Source organism: Salmo salar, chromosome ssa05, assembly GCF_905237065.1.
Source record: "Salmo salar chromosome ssa05, Ssal_v3.1, whole genome shotgun sequence".
NCBI lineage: Eukaryota > Metazoa > Chordata > Actinopteri > Salmoniformes > Salmonidae > Salmo > Salmo salar.
Window position 1 is genome coordinate 66,879,234 of NC_059446.1, and position 17,370 is coordinate 66,896,603.

Genomic DNA, 17,370 nt, shown 5'->3' on the forward strand with positions numbered 1-17,370 from the left:
GCCTTGGAAGTGAGGGATCTGACATTAAGTAACCCAATTTTGAGATGTGAGGTATCACAATCTCTTTCAATAATGGCAGGAATGGAGGAGGTCTTTATTCCAATGAGATTGCTAAGGCGAACACCGCGATGTTTAGTTTTGCCCAACCTAGATCAAGGCACAGATGCGGTCTCAATGGGGAAAGCTGAGCTGACTACACTGACTGTGCTAGTGGCAGACTCCACTAAGCTGGCAGGCTGGCTAACAGCCTGCTGCCTGGCCTGCACCCTATTTCATTGTGGAGCTAGGGGAGTTAGAGCCCTATTTATGTTCGTAGATAAGATGAGAGCACCCCTCCAGCTAGGATGGAGTCCGTCACTCCTCAACAGGCCAGGCTTGGTCCTGTTTGTGGGTGAGTCCCAGAAAGAGGGCCAATTATCTACAAATTCAATCTTTTGGGAGGGGCAGAAAACTGTTTTCAACCAGCGATTGAGTTGTGAGACTCTGGTGTAGAGCTCATCACTCCCCCTAACTGGGAGGGGGCCAGAGACAGTTGTGACCGGAAATGAAGTCTGGTCAGCTATAGTCTGGTCTGTGTCTCTGAGCTCACATAATAAATGTATCACTAGTCACTTTAAACAATGTCACTTTATATAATGTTTACATACCCAACATTACTCATCTCATATGTATATACTGTACTCTATACCATCTACTGCATCTTGCCTGTGCCGTTCGGCCATCGCTCATCCACATACATGTTCTTATTCATTCCTTTACACTTGTGTGTAAAAGGTAGTTGTTGTGAAATTGTTAGATTACTTGTTAGATATTAGTGCATGGTCGGAACTAGAAGCACAAGCATTTCGCTACACTCGCATTAACATCTACTAACCATGTGTATGTGACCAATAAAATTGTATTTGATTTGATTTTAACCTTTTACTGCAGTGGGCTAAATCAGGTTCACTCAGTGTTTCTTGGTTGTCTTAAACAAACCTACTTTGAATCTAAAGTATACACCTCACACACATGGTTATGGGCTTAACAAAAGACACCTGTACCATGTCACTTATAGAGTTGAAATGTATCATTGTTTTTGTTTGCGTCCCAATAACACACGTTAAGTACATCACAGAAGACTGAAATGTAACAAAACCGTTTGACATAGAAACACCAGATTTCCGGCTGTTAAAAAAAAATATATATATACACTACACAAAAGTTTGGGGTCACTTAGAAATGTCCTTGTTATTGAAAGAAAATCACTTTTTTTGTCCATTAAAATAACATCAAATTAATCAGAAATACAGTGTAGACATTGTTAATGTTGTAAATGACTATTGTAGCTGGAAACGGCAGATTTTTTATGGAATATCTACATAGGCGTACAGGGGCCCATTATCAGCAACCATCACGCCTGTGTTCCAATGGCACGTTGTGTTAGCTAATCCCAAGTTTATCATTTTAAAAGGCTAATTGATCATTAGAAAACCCTTTTGCAATTATGTTAACACAGCTGAAAACTGTTGAACTGATTAAAGAAGCAATAAAACTGGCCTTCTTTAGACTACTTGAGTATCTGGAGCAGCCTTAATTTCTCAGAACAAGAATAGACTGACGAGTTTCAGAAGGAAGTTCTTTGTTTCTGGCCATTTTGAGCCTGAAATGGAACCCACAAATGCTGATGCATTTTTCTTTCAAAAACAAGGACATTTCTAAGTGACCCAAACTTTTGAACAGTAGTGTATAACTTAATAACATTCCACACGAGGCCACTAGTCATTTGACTGCATGAAAGGGGTAATTACTTTAAACGTAAAATGTTTAGTTCTCTGTTAGGTTTATATTAGCTTTATAGAAGCTTTTCAGTCACCTTTGTCAGTATCCTCTCTCTCTCTCTCTCTCTCTCTCTCTCTCGTCTAGATGTTCTTAATTGGTTTACTAAATCTTTCCTCCTTTCAAATACTGTACATCAAATACTTTTTGAGTGCACTGCACAGAGGCCGTGTCCGCTTCAAAGTTAAACTTCAGGTGGCTTTGCCAGACTACCCATCATGCATCGCACCTTTATGCCCTTGAACACCCTCTTTTTTTTAGCTGGCTCCTCACCACTCCTCTGACTTGGTTATAAACAGAGAGAGGAGGAGAGAGGAGAGCTGCTGATAAGGTCTATAGATAGATAGAGAGGGTGGGAATGTTTAAAAGGACCAATACAGGAGACAGAAGAGAAAGAGAAAGCTAGTGAGGAAGACAGAAAGTGATGGAGGGAGAGAGAGAGAGAGAGAGAAAACGAGACAGAGAAAGAGGGGGAGAAAGAGAGAGAAAGAGATCTCTTTGAGTTGGATAGCAGATCATTAGGCTAGTCGGTTATATTATTGATCCCTTTCAATTCCCTGACAGAAGATTGTTGGAGTGGTCAGAGAATAATCTCACCAAACCAAAGCAATCAGTTATATCACTCGGTATGTACAGTGCATTCAGAGAGTATTAAGACCCGTTGACTTTTTCCACATTTTGTTACGTTACAACCTTATTCTAAAATTGATTCAATTGTTTATTTTGTATCATCAATCTACACCAATACCCCATAATGACAAAGCAAAACTGTTTATTTTTGTATTTTTCCAAAATAAAAAAAAACTGAAATATGACATTTACGTAAGTTTTCAGACCCTATACTCAGTACTTTGTTGAAGAACCTTTGGCCTTTGGAAATTGCTCCCAAGGATGAACCAGACTTGTGGAGGTCTACAATTTTTTTTCGGAGGTCTTGGCTGATTTCTTTTGATTTTCCCATGATGTCAAGCAAAGAGGCACTGAGTTTGAAGCTAGGCCTTGAAATACATCCACAGGTACACCTCCAGTTGACTCAAATGTTGTCAATTAGCCTATCAGAAGCTTCTAAAGCCATGACATCATTTTCTTGAATTTTCCAAGCTGTTTAAAGGCACAGTCAACTTAGTGTATATAAACTTCTGACCCACTGGAATTGTGATACAGTGAATTATAAGTGAAATAATCTGTCTGTAAACAATTGTTGGAAAAATTACTTGTGTCATGCACAAAGTAGATGTCGTAATCGACTTGCCAAAACTATAGTTTGTTAACAAGAAATTTGTGGAGTGGTTGAAAAACGAGTTTTAATGACTCCAACCTCCAAACTTCTGACTTCAACTGTAAGTAACAATATTTTAAAGTTCCACTTAAGTAGTTTTCTTTTGTATATGTGCTTTACTTTACTATTTATATTCTTGACAAGTTTTACTTTTGCTTCACTATATTCCTAAAGAAAATAATACTAATACTCGTTACATTTTGAATGCTTAGCAGGACAGGAAAATGACCCAATTCACACACTTATCAAGACACCATCCCTGGGAATCCCCTACTTATGATTTGGTGAACTCATTAAACACAAAATCTTAATTTGTAAATGATGTCTGCGTGTTGTAGTGTGCCCTTGGCTATCCGTAAATAATACAAAACATTTTTACAAATTGGGCTGTCTGGTTTGCATAATACAAGCTATTTTAAATGATTTATACTTTTACTTCTACTTTTGATACTTAAATATATTTTAAACCAAATACTTTTCGACTTTTACTCAAGTAGTATTTTAATGGGTGACTTTCACTTTTACTTGAGTCATTTTCTAGTAAGGTATCTTTACTTTTACTCAAGTATGACAGTTGGGTATTTTTTCCACCACTGACCAATAGATGCTACTACATGTGTTAGCATCTCCTTGTCCTCATCAAATCTCTGAGCCAGTAAAATGTGTGAAAGCTGGTTGAGATCCGACATGATTTTGTTTGTACCGTGGCATGCCACAATTATATGGTAAACAACACCTGTTTGATAATATATTCTCTGCCTGATTTTACTGAGAGAGACGGGGGTAGAGGGGAGAGAGGGATGGAAAGAGAGAGAGAGAGAGAGAGATGAGAGAAAGCGAGAGAGAGATATATAGTGGAGAAAGCAAGAGAGAGGGTGAGTGGGGTAGATAAAAAGAGAGCGAGAGAGAGAGGGAGGTGAAGAGGAAGAGAGGATCCAGAGAGTGGAAGAGGACATTAGTAATCTCCCCAGCTGTTAGTACTAACAAAGAGGATGTGCTGGCTCCTGATCTTTTGTGTCAGTTTATCAGCATCTCTGATCTTATTTACAAAGCATCTGGTGGCCTGAGAGCCGGGGACAGGGAGAGGGACAGGGACAGGGACAGGCCCCCAGCCAGCATGTTCAGCCTTAGAGGAGAGGAGGGGAGGACTGAGTCAGAGATATGGAGGATTATCTCTTATTGTGGTCATGCTTCCATCACTCCATGCACCTTGTACCACATTTCTGAGACTGCATGCCAATACTCCACAAACACACACGCGTGCACACACACGCACACGCACACGCTCACACACACACACAGACACATGCACACACACACACAACCACACACACACCCTCCTGGTTTTAGCAGCAGTGGTCCTTCGCCTTCTGTTCCCCTCCCTCTCTCCTGTAGCCAGTGTGTGTCCAGGCACGTCAGGCACAAAGCCTATCTCACACATCATGCACACTCACAGAAAGGCCTTATCAGAGTGGAAAAGATACTAATCCTTACCTCCAGAGACTGATCCAGTGTTCCTCTACCCCTGTCCTCTCCCCAACCTAACAGGTGGAGCCCTATGTGATGTTCAAGAAGTCGGACAAGCCCCTTTACGGTAATGACCGCTTTGAGGGTTACTGCATCGACCTGCTCAGGGAGCTGGCTAGCATCCTGGGGTTCACCTACGAGTTGCGTCTGGTGGAGGACGGCCGCTACGGGGCCCAGGACGAGACCACGGGCCAGTGGAACGGCATGGTCAAGGAGCTGATCGACCACGTGAGTCTGGACCTACCTCACTACTCGGAAATGATCTATGTAAATGATTCAAGTTTAATTAATGAGGTGGTTAACAGCTACAGGTTGTGGGAGGGGATGTATTTTGTCGGAAGTGGATGTGACAAGGGTTTGTATAGTTGTATTTTTTATGACAAACATGTTTTTGGCTTAGAGAGAGAGGGATAGAGACAATGAGAAAGAAAAAGGGAGCTAGAGAGAGAGAGAGAGAGAGAGAGAGAGAGAGACAGGTAGAGCGGTAGAGTGGTAGAGAGGAAGAGAGAGAAAGGTAGAGCGGTAGAGAGGTAGAGGTAGAGAGAGAGAGAGACAGAGGTAGAGAGAGAGACAGAGGTAGAGAGAGAGACAGAGGTAGAGAGAGAGACAGAGTTAGAGAGAGAGACAGAGAGGTAGAGAGAGAGACAGAGAGGTAGAGAGAGAGACAGAGAGGTAGAGAGAGAGACAGAGAGATAGAGAGAGGGACAGAGAGGTAGAGAGAGAGACAGAGAGGTAGAGAGAGAGACAGACAGAAATGTAGAGAGGTAGAGAGGTAGAGAGAGAGACAGACAGAGAGGTAGAGAGGTAGAGAGAGAGACAGACAGAGAGGTAGAGAGAGATAGAGAGAGAGACATCAGCTCCCATACTCGTTCCTGACCGGGTGTACAGCATGGATTCTGGCTTGACTCGTTTCCCCTGCAGAGCTTATTAAAACAAACACGCACACACACTCTCTCTCTCTCTCTCTCTCTCTCTCTCTCTCACACACACACACACTGCCCACGGACTATATCATTAAGTTTGACAAAGTAAGACCCAGATAGTATAAGCTCTGCACAGGCAGGCAGAAAAATAACAGGCTCGCCGCAGCCAATGCTCAATATCTGACCCCATTAAATAACACTGCATCTCCCTCAACTGTGGTACACTGGACCGACGGCCATGTTTGTTTTGATCATGCGGAGGCTGGAGGGAGAGGGATCCCAGGGATTTGACACCCACAGGGCCCAATTCCTGCGAGGTTATTGGAGCGTTGGCCGTTATGTAGATGTCAACCCACCTATCTCTAGACAGCAAAGGATGCATCCCAAATGGCACCCCATTTCCTACATGCTGTAGTGCACTACTTTTGACCAGAGCCCTAATGTAGTGCACTGTATAGGGAATAGGGTGGCATTTGGGACTCATCTATACTGTAGGCAGGCCTACAGTATAGATGATGTGGTGGACAAAACAGACAGTAATTGGCCTGGACAACCCTTCACAGGAGTCTACACTAGCTCGGCTCACCAGGACATGGTGAATGAGCTGAAGAAGCTGAACGTATCCTATCAAATGGAGTTGAAGGAAATCACTGGTGCTCTCTGACTAATGCTTAGAGCCATAGAACTAGAGCACTGTAGATGAACCTGGATACATTCAGTTGAAATAGGATCTAGTCATGAGCTACATTAAGTGATCTAAATCGTATTGCGTCTCACTTGGCCTTAAATGACATGGAACAGATAAAGATGACTACAGATGATGTCCTGTTTAATATCAGAAATAGTTCTTCATACATTATAGTGGCTGGGACCAAACCACCTCATTCAATCTAGATTGATGTATGACAACCTTGATGGGGAACAAACAGGATATTTCATTGTGAAATGATGTTGCTGACCTTGCGTGTCAGTGTTTAGCATGTACCTGTGTCACAATGGAGCCGCAGATTGATCAATCACACAGAGGTTTAACCCCCACATAGAGAGACCGGATTGGTTGGGATGTTTCGGATGTAACTTTGACCCAATTGAAAGGTAAAGCTCAACATACTGTATTAACATGAAGAAGGACTCACACTCTGAGCCATGGCAGAGGGATACCTATGGATGGAAAAGGAGTGATGAGGCTGTGGAAGAATATAGATAAAAAAAGTAGAACCCCTGATTCAGTGTTGTGAAGAAATAGGGTTATTATGAAATAACAACTAAATACGAGTCTCTCAGATCAGAGACACAATATAACATGTAGATGTCTGTGTTCTTATGAGTATGGCGATTGGTTGAACGTTATCTTGTTTTCTGGGAACAACTTCTTCCATCGCTCACGCCCTCCCTCCTCCACCCTGACACTCCTCTGCCCCATTGGCTGTGGTTGATAGGACCATCCATCCTCTAAATGGGGTGGGGGTGTAGAGGGAGGGGGGGGTTGCCTTAGTTTAGGTTCAACGTCAGACAAGGAAAGGATGTTTGTGAGATGGAGGGATAGAAAGAGCATATCAAAAGGGGAGGGGGTTGTGAGGGAGAGAGTGTGTGGAGGAGCGAGCGAGAGGGAGAGAGAGAGGGAGGGGGAGGGAGGGGGAGAGGGAGGGAGAGAGAGAGAGCAAGAGCTAGAAGGGTTCTAAATTTCCTCCTAAGTGCCGTGGGACGGATTCTGTGATGTGTAAAGGCCCTGTTTTCTTAATTTGATTGGCTCTAAATGCTTCCTGCGCCTCTGACTTACAGCCTATCCTTCTTCCCTTTTATGTTGTCTGTTGACAGAAAGCTGATCTGGCAGTGGCTCCCCTGGCCATCACCTACGTGAGGGAGAAGGTCATCGACTTCTCCAAGCCCTTCATGACACTGGGGATAAGTATCCTCTACCGCAAGCCCAACGGAACCAACCCTGGGGTCTTCTCCTTTCTCAACCCCCTCTCACCCGATATCTGGATGTATATTCTGCTGGCTTACTTGGGTGTCAGTTGTGTGCTGTTTGTCATAGCCAGGTAACATGTCAGTTCCAGTAATCAATCAATCAATCAATCAAATGCATTTATAAAGCCCTTCTTACATCAGCTGATGTCACAAAGTGCTGTACAGAAACCCAGCCTAAAACTAAATCACTGCTAATTAATTCACACACTATTATATGCTAACATCTTAATTATTTAACCTTACCCCATCTGGCTAACAGGATAGTCTCTCGGTGATTATGTTACGATCTTGACACTAAGTGGACAATATCTGCTCACTACCTACTACCAATACCTACTCACTCACATGACACAGACTTTATAGCTAGCCCCATACTGAAAAATTCAGAAACACTTTCACTCAAACTTTGAATAATGATAACAACTTTGAAGAAAAAGGTACACAGATAAAAGTCTATATAGCTGAGGAAAGTAGATGTCCCAGCACACAAAGACAGTTCCCTATGGTTCCCTTTCAGCCTTCTCTCCCAGTATTATGGAGGGAGGGCTGAGTGTTCCCTACCGGCAGGCTACTCTAGAGAGGCAGGCAGGCAGGCAGCTGCTGCTGTTAAGTGATTCCCGGGCAGTCTCTGTGTCTCCACACATCACTGCTGCTCCCTGGTCTGCCACAACTCTCTGCTGCTCAGGAGATAATGCACACAAACACAAACCTTATGATCAGAGACGTTAAACCAGCCGTTTCAGGACTGTGTGTGTGCGGTATGTGTGTATGTACAGTACCAGTCAAAAGTTTTGACTCACCTACTCATTCCAGGGGTTTTCCTTTATTTTTACTATTTTCTACATCGTGAAGACATAAAAACTATGAAATAACACATATGGAATCATGTAGTAACCAAAAAAGTGTTAAACAAATCAAAATATATTTATAATTGAGATTCTTTAAAGTAGCCACCCTTTGCCTTGATGACAGCTTTGCACACGCTTGGCATTCTCTCAACCAGCTTCACCTGGAATGCTTTTCCAACATATGCTAAGCACTTGTTGGTTGCTTTTCCTTCACTCTGCGGTCTAACTCATCCCAAACCATCTCAATTGGGTTGAGATTGGGAGCTTGTGGAGGCCAGGTCATCTAATGCAGCACTCCATCATATCTATATATATAAAATAAAGAAAAACCCTTGAATGAGTAGGTGTGTCCAAACATTTGACTGGTACTGTATGTGTGTATGTGTGTATGTATGTGTGTGCTCGTTGGTGTGAATGGCTGCTGCCCCTCTTTTCCCTGTTGTCTCCAGTGTCTCAAAGTCACTACTGTCTTTTCTTTTCTGTTTTTTTTCTCCACCTTGCCTCAAACATAACAAGTGATAGAATCTACATAGGAATAATATCAGCACAGTAAGAACCTGCTAGTTATGACAGTGACTTAGAAAAAGGACAGAGGTAGCTGACAATTGAAAAAGCTTGATAATTTGTAAGTTTGATCACTTGTTTGTCCAGTATAGAGAGAGTCTGGGTTTTTGTAGGATTATTGGAGAAGCGAAGAGAGGGTATGAAGAGTGAGGCTTTTATGTTAGATCTTGAGGTAAGCTGGTGTGTGTTAGAACTTGATGTAAGCTGGTGTGTGTTAGAACTTGAGGTAAGCTGGTGTGTGTTAGAACTTGAGGTAAGCTGGTGTGTGTTAGAACTTGAGGTAAGCTGGTGTGTGTTAGAACTTGATGTAAGCTGGTGTGTGTTAGAACTTGAGGTAAGCTGGTGTGTGTTAGAACTTGAGGTAAGCTGGTGTGTGTTAGAACTTGAGGTAAGCTGGTGTGTGTTAGAACTTGAGGTAAGCTGGGGTGTGTTAAAACTTGATGTAAGCTGGGGTGTGTTAGAACTTGATGTAAGCTGGGGTGTGTTAAAACTTGAGGTAAGCTGGTGTGTGTTAGATCTTGAGGTAAGCTGGTGTGTGTTAAAACTTGAGGTAAGCTGGTGTGTGTTAGAACTTGAGGTAAGCTGGTGTGTGTTAAAACTTGAGGTAAGCTGGTGTGTGTTAGATCTTGAGGTAAGCTGGTGTGTGTTAGAACTTGAGGTAAGCTGGTGTGTGTTAGAACTTGAGGTAAGCTGGTGTGTGTTAGAACTTGAGGTAAACTGGTGTGTGTTAGAACTTGAAGTAAGCTGGTGTGTGTTAGAACTTGAGGTAAGCTGGTGTGTGTTAAAATTTTAGGTCAGATGGTGTGTGTTAGAACTTGAGGTAAGCTGGTGTGTGTTAGAACTTGAGGTAAACTGGTGTGTGTTAGAACTTGAGGTAAGCTGGTGTGTGTTAAAATTTTAGGTCAGATGGTGTGTGTTAGAACTTGAGGTAAGCTGGTGTGTTTTCGAACATTAAGTAAGCTGGTGTGTGTTAGATCTTGAGGTAAGCTGGTGTGTTAGAACTTGAGATAAGCTGGTGTGTGTTAAAACTTGAGGTAAACTTGTGTGTGTGTTGTCAAACTCATCAGGATTAGTTGATTGGCTAGTTGTCAGCATCTGACCCTGTGCATACGTTGAGTCAGCATCGCCCTCTGATCCTAATAACTGGCTGTGTCCGAAATGGCACCATATTTCCTATATGATGCACTACTTTTGGTCTGGGCCCATTGGGCTTTGGTCAAAAGAAGTGTATTATATAGCGAATAGGGTGCCATTTCTGACGCAGTCACTGGTCCACTGGTGGAGAATAGGGCCAGTCCTGAAGGAACGTTAGCGTAACTTTTACAGAGAACGCTAGCATTTTATTGAAATATATCACAGTCATAGTAAGTACGCTTTTATTCGATAAAGTAGCAAAGTCAGAGATAGTAAGTGGGAAAAAAGTTAAGTGCCAGTGTTAGTTCACAAAATGCTTTTTGGTGTGTGTGTGTGGGGGGGGGAGTGGAGAGAGAACAGAGTACTCAGGTTGGGGTGTAGGGTTTGATCAGAGCCTGAAAGTAGAGAGGAGCAGTTCCTCTTGCTGTTCCATAGACAAGCACCATGGTCTTGTATCTCTCCCCTTGATCTGGCTGCTCTCACCTGACTAGGGCCGGCGTTTGAGGCACGCTGGAGAAGAAGACAAAGAAGAGTTGATGTTAACTGTAAAACTCTTGGGGGAGCGTAAACTCTTTGACTTGTACATCCAATAGTTTTACAGTTAATACACGTGTGTTTTCTATGTTACTGGCGATATGATCACACAAGAGAATAAAACGCTGCAACTGTCATCTAAGTTGGTTCAGAATATGCACCTATCTTTTTAAATGATCACAGTAAGTAAGTGTTGTTGGGTAAGTGTTAAAATATACCTTTCACTCTGTTTGATTCCCCCTTTAGACACTAGGCATGGTAGGGCTTCAGTAGCATGCATGTACCGTACAGTGTAGTTGCACAAACCTCAGTCGTTCTCTGGAAAGGTAACTAAGCTAACTGTACATATATATGTGTGTGTACACATTTTATCTATGTATGCTTGTGTGTGTGTTTTGTATGTGTGAGGGGGTTTATGCTACTGTGTGTGTGTGTGTGTGTGTGTGTGTGTGTGTGTGTGTGTGTGTGTGTGTGTGTGTGTGTGTGTGTGTGTGTGTGTGTGTGTGTGTGTGTGTGTGTGTGAGAATGCTGTATGGTGACATTATAAGGACTGGTTTAGGCTCCCCCTAGGCAAACTGATCTACATGCCATATTTAGAAACACTGTCAGGATACAGTGTGAAAAACACAACATTAGTGTATTTACATGATTTAATAAGTTACCCTTCTCATATCACCAGCTGTTGTTGCTTTTGTTGTTGTTGTTGCTGTGGTAGGTGTTGTTGTTGTTGTTTTCCTCTAATATCTTTCCTACACAGCTCCTTCTTCCTTTGTTATGTAGGTGATGAAATGAAACATCTGAAACGGCCTCTACCGTACATCCCACCACCTCCACACCATCTCTGTGCATTATCGCCTTGTTACAGTTTGGGGGAATCTAATTTCCTGCCTCCTCCTTATCAAATGAATTTTAAAAAGATAAAACCTGCAGAGGAGTGAATGAGCTCTCTTATCGTCAACGATTTATCCAAACATTTATGCAGGATTCTCTCTCTTTCTGTCGGCCAATCTTTTAATTATGTAGTCTCCTACTATTGTAGCATCTTGTTGTCACATGCTTGGTGGATAGAAGACTGCCTCAATATAGCACAGTCTCTCCTTCGTTTGTGTTACTGTGAAACAGAGTGTATCATATGTTCAATACACAGTCTAACACCGTCTGCTTCGTTAACTGCAACATGTTACAACATGCTCGTGTAACAGGCACATTTCCCATCCCTTATTCTACATTTGTAGAGGGGAACAGATGTAATGGAGTTTCTATTAGACTCTTCTGCATTTCTCCTCCATTACTACAATGAGAGTCTCCGTAGGCTTTCAAAAGCCCCATGTAAAACAATTTGTCGGCCTCTCAATACAACAATACAGATATAGATTTTTTTATCATCCTGGAAATAGAAGCAAACAACAGCATTTGATTGAGGTTTGTGTATAGACAGACATATATAAATGTATTTTTTCAAGCCGTATGGAATAGTCTACGGCAACAGCCCCATTCTAACGCTGTTGATTGCTTGGAAGGTTCATATAAAGCCTATAGAGATATATAGCCATGTCTTTTCCCCAGTCGTTTAGAATTGAAGAGACTAGACCAGCAACAGCCTCTTTCTAGCGCTCACTCTGTGTTCATTCTTCTCCCCTAACATTGGCGTTATCAAGCGTATCATCTGTTGAGTTTTCAGCAGGATGACCTTATGAAAAGATAAAAGCCTGTCATTGTTTCTTCTCTGCTGCTGAGTTCCCTTCTTGCCTGCCTGTCTGCCCTCCACCCTCCCGCCCGTCTGTCTGTGGTTATCTCTCTCTCTCTCCCCCCCCCCCCCTCTCTCTCCCTCTTCCTCTCTCTCCGCTCAGCGGTGACCTTACTCAAAGTTTCTACCTCTGCGGCTCTGATGACCTGAGATAACGTAAGGGCGGTGTAATTGGATCAAAGTGACAGCTAACTGAACGGGATGGGGCTGGCGGAGCGGCCGGGCAGCTCCACCTTCAGTGGCAGGTTAAGCTGCTGCTAGTGGTTCTCCTCGTACGGCGACAGGAATGTTTTAGTATTCCCACCGCGGTGAGGTAACTCCCCACCTCTTACCCCACCCTCTCCTCAGGCCAGCTACGGATGTAGGATGACAAGCTGGCTCATCCGTGTTCTCATCCGTGTTGCTGGCGTGTGGTAATTGGCTTTGCTCAACGGGATCTCCACTAAGGGGTCCAGCCGGGGACACCAGTCACTAGTCACATACGTCTTGCCAAGGTCACAGTTCACATGAACTCAATTTGGAATTGCAAACTGACAAGCAAGCAAATCTGGGGCAAATTGAGTAGACAGATTGATTTAGGGCCAAGGATTATGTTAAAGCAAGGAATGGTGGGATCTAAAGGACGTACAGCAGTCTTGGAGCTGGACTAGAATACCCCCTCGAGTGTGACATGGGGGATAGGGAGCGTGCACTAACCACATTACAATGGCCAAGCCCATTATTCATGACATGGTGCATGTTCTGATGCTGTCATATTATCATTACTGTAATATGTCTTAATGCTATCACCAATACATAGCAATATATAGCTGTCACCAATATATAACTTTATATCTAGGCCACCAAAACCTGACAAGTAGCCTTGCTGGATTGTCTACTGTTTAATTGTTTATATGCAACATCCAATTTTTGTCCCATTTGATATTATTGTGGAATTTAGATTTTTTGGAATGTAAAAGTTTCTAGAGAGTCAAGTCCACAGAATACATCCATCGACTATTCCGTTTGATTAGTCATATACTTCAACCAGGGGAAAAAGAGGCTTGGCTTAAGATATTGCTCCTACGATTCCACAACTACAGCACAACCAAATGGGGTCGGGATGCTTAATTGTAGCCCAATCAACCTTTACTAATGTAATGTCACTTTTATTTAACGTGAATAAATGGGAAATCTATTTGCTTGAGGAGTGAGCTGAGCTGAAGTTGGAGCAGAGCGGAATGAGTGGGAGTGAGTACCGCACAGCGCAGGCAGGCAGGCAGGCAGGCAGGCAGGCAGGCAGGCAGGCAGGCAGGCAGGCAGGCAGGCAGGCAGGCAGGCAGACAGACAGACAGACAGACAGACAGACAGACAGACAGACAGACAGACAGACAGACAGACAGACAGACAGACAGACAGACAGGCATGATGGAAATTAACTATTTGATGTATTGAATTTTAATGCCATCTGTAGATTATAAGGTTTATTAGTGCTTTTCTCAAGTGACATTTAAGTTATTTTCAGATCCCATTGATTAAATGATGGAGTAAAATGCCTTTGATATGAGCATGTCAACATGAGCAGTGTGTTTTGGGCTGACAAGTGGTGAGAAGACGTTCCACAGTCCCAAGGGCTGTTTAAATACTTCATCTGTCATCTAGTTGAGATGATACAATTGTAGAGATAATAACAAAGCAGACCTGAGTGACATAAAGTGATGGTGTACGTGATCTTGTTGTTTGTCAGCTTTTATTCATTTAACCGACATGTTACGCTCTAATTGATTCATTGTCATAACAACAACTAAAATATATTAGCTTACAATAACAATTTCTAGCGTTACTTTGTAGGGCAATATATGTGGTATATTTTCCCAATATCAAGATGCCAAAGTATCACATCTTGTTGTTGTGATCAATGACTAACTAACTTTTGTTTCTCTTCCCTATCTCTCCAGGTAGACCAAGTCAAGCCAGTATTGGTCTGTAACACTGTCTGTCTGTTCTATTAGTGCTGAACACAAGTGAAATAAACGTGTGTATGTGTGTGTTCTCTGTCGATTGCCACAGGTTTAGTCCCTACGAGTGGTATAACCCCCACCCCTGCAACCCCGACTCAGATGTAGTGGAAAACAATTTCACCCTGCTAAATAGTTTCTGGTTCGGAGTTGGAGCTCTCATGCAGCAAGGTAGACGCCTCTGCCTGCCCCCCTTTAGCACACATCCCACTATTTTCCTGGGGGTACAAACGTGCTCTTAACCAGGCCCACGACCATGCATGGGGGCCTCTGTGCATGTAGCTGGAAGCGGACTGACTGGTTTGGTTGTGTCGGTCTGTCCACAGTGTGGTGTGGATTGGCTGGGTGGGATCTTGAGATTATGAATGATGAGCGTGATTGGTTGATTGATTGACTGATTGGTGAATGAGGATAGGCGAGCCAGGCGTTTTTCTCCCTGTTCCTGCATGATCTCCCACCCTCTCCTATCTCCCATCTACTGTACCCCTCCTCTGTCCCCAACCCCACCCCACCTGCCTCCCTCCCTTCCCCACAGGTTCCAGAACAGGTAAGTCCTATCCCCCATGTAGGTAAAGAGCTAGGTGCAGAGAGAGTTGAGAGAATGAGAATGAGAGCTTAAACAGTGTGCTGTCTCTTAGCCTGCCTCAGTCTGGTTTTGTTTCCTTCTGCCAAACCGATGCCATATCTTCTCAACTAGTGTCTGCGTCTTTAGATTGAGAAAAGCAAAACAAAACAAAAGGAACTGCGGTAGGGCATCACATTAAATGAAATGGAATGATTTCATTTAGACTCGTAATATCGACTGAGACTGCATGCCAAGACGAGATATGTTGCAATTTGTAATTCATACTTGAAAGTTGCGTTAGTTAAGGTAGCGTAGCGATGATGACAGTAAGGTCTGCAGCATGGTTAAAACAGCCTGGGTCTGCCCTGCATCTGATCTGGACCATGGAATGGAACATAGAGGGGACTGACTTTCCTCAGCAAAGTTCTGCCCAGATATGAATCTGACATTTTTTTTTTTTTATCATTTCTTTTCCTGGCCGTTGTTGATGGCTGGTTGCATGCAATGAGTTAGCATGCAAGCCTTAATTTAAATGAAGTTGATTGAGTGATTATTTTGCAGGTATAATAATTTGTATACTGTGATTTGTAAAAGTTTTAAGAAAATATTACAAGTTGAAATTTACAAAATGTTACGGTTAGAACTCTTGGGACTCTTATCCAGGTGGGCATGGTGGGTATATTGAAGTTACCCATTTGGGTAGCTTTTTGCACTCTGTATTAGTGTTAGGCAATTCTACATATTGCACAGGTTAAGGATGCATCATGGTCTGAGAAACGTTATCTTCTGTATGGGCCATATCAAATGTGTAATGGATATTCTAGAGCTTGCTGGAATGTTTTCATAACTGTGTCAAGGGTCTGTCAGGGTATCTGATGTAGTAAAGTATGCTGTAGAATATACTGCACCTGTCAATGTAATGGTGTTACGTCCTGTAGTTGAGAAGATGTGGCTGTAGGGCAGAAGGGTTTAGGGGGACGAGACTGAGACAGAGGAGCACACTGTGCCTGCCTGCATGGTGTCTCTGTGACGACCACGCCGGCCTACACTGTAGAGAGGCTCCCCTGCTCCCGCGGCTTGGCCCCGCCCCCAGAAAACTGTGGGATGTGCAGTTTGGACATGACGTTACCTTGGGTACATGACAGTCAGCCCCAACCAGATTCAGTTGCTTTGGCTCTGACGCGCTCCGCTCCCGGGCGGGCGGTCTGTCTGTCACATAGTATTGAATGGCCTCAACGGGGTAAGGTCTCTGAGCTGGTATACAGTGTTGTTCCACTGAACACAAAGCTGTCTCTGTTTTTCCTGGTCATGTCATGTGTCTTGCTACTGTGTCTTTTCTGAGTTTGTTTTCATATCGTTTGTCTTTTTTTCCTAATTTGAGTGCTTTATCCAATGAGCAGTGTGGGCTGCAAGGCATCCTGGGTAATGATGGTGTGGCTGTTGAATCATGTTACACTGTGTGTCTGGCTGGTGGAGGGCGTGGTGGTGGTGGTGGGGGTGAGGAGAATCAGGGAGTGAGAGGAGATATGGGAAGAGACATGTGAGAGTGGGGGGTGAGAGGATGTGAGGGTGGATGTGCGGAGCGGGTTGACTGCAGTGTGTCTCTCTTTGTTCCCCTCCACAGTGCTCTCTCTCTCTCTCTCTCTCTCTCTCTCTCTCTCTCTCTCTCTCTCTCTCTCTCTCTCTCTCTCTGTCTCTCTCTCTCTCTCTCTCTCTCTCTCTCTCTCTCTCTGGTGGACAGGGCTTTGGGCATGAATTCAGATGTTACTGGACGAGGCTGTCAGGTCTCTGCTCTCTCACCATAGTTCTCCCTGAGTGACGGCTCACTGCCCGGACTGGGAGAAAGTTATAAGAGGCACTGCAGAGGCAGAGTGAGATGAGTGGGAGATTGAGTCTCACCTAAGGAGAGAAGTGGAGTTCTTATCCTCCTATCTTTCCCACAGTTCATTGCCTTTGAGTGAATGTGCGAGATCGCAGCTTTAAATTGCCTTGAACTACTACTTCTCGCTGCCCAGTCAGACCTCAATCAACGCCCCCAGAGGAAGACCTCACTCCACCCACCCACACAGACCCCTCCTCAAGAACACACTAAGAGGCAAAAGTTCTGAATAGCATATAGCCTGGAAACTAAACATCTACATGCAGACATTTTGAGTCAGATGTGATTTCAGATGAAGCACCTCAAAAGAAGAGAAGCTTTGATGTATCAACAGTTTGCTCCAGTGTGAGTGAACGCTAAAATAATATGCAGCCAGATCACACAGTAAAAGCCTGATTCAAACTGCCACCATGTGGCCAGATGCGCATCACAGGCCCAAACATGCAGTGCCGCTCTAGATGCCCAGGGGGTGTGTGCGTGTGTATGTGCGTGTGTGCCTGCGTCGAGTGTGTGTGCATGTGCGTGTTGTCTGTGACCCGGCGGGATGCCGAGGTCTGGGCTGGCCCTGGTCCTCTGGCTCGTCC

The 17,370-nt window shown here is 43.7% G+C and overlaps 1 pseudogene; it reads left to right on the forward strand.

The window, feature by feature from the left end:
• LOC106605492 (glutamate receptor ionotropic, kainate 2-like) overlaps positions 1–17,370 on the forward strand; it is a 323,572-nt pseudogene that overhangs the window by 159,514 nt on the left and 146,688 nt on the right.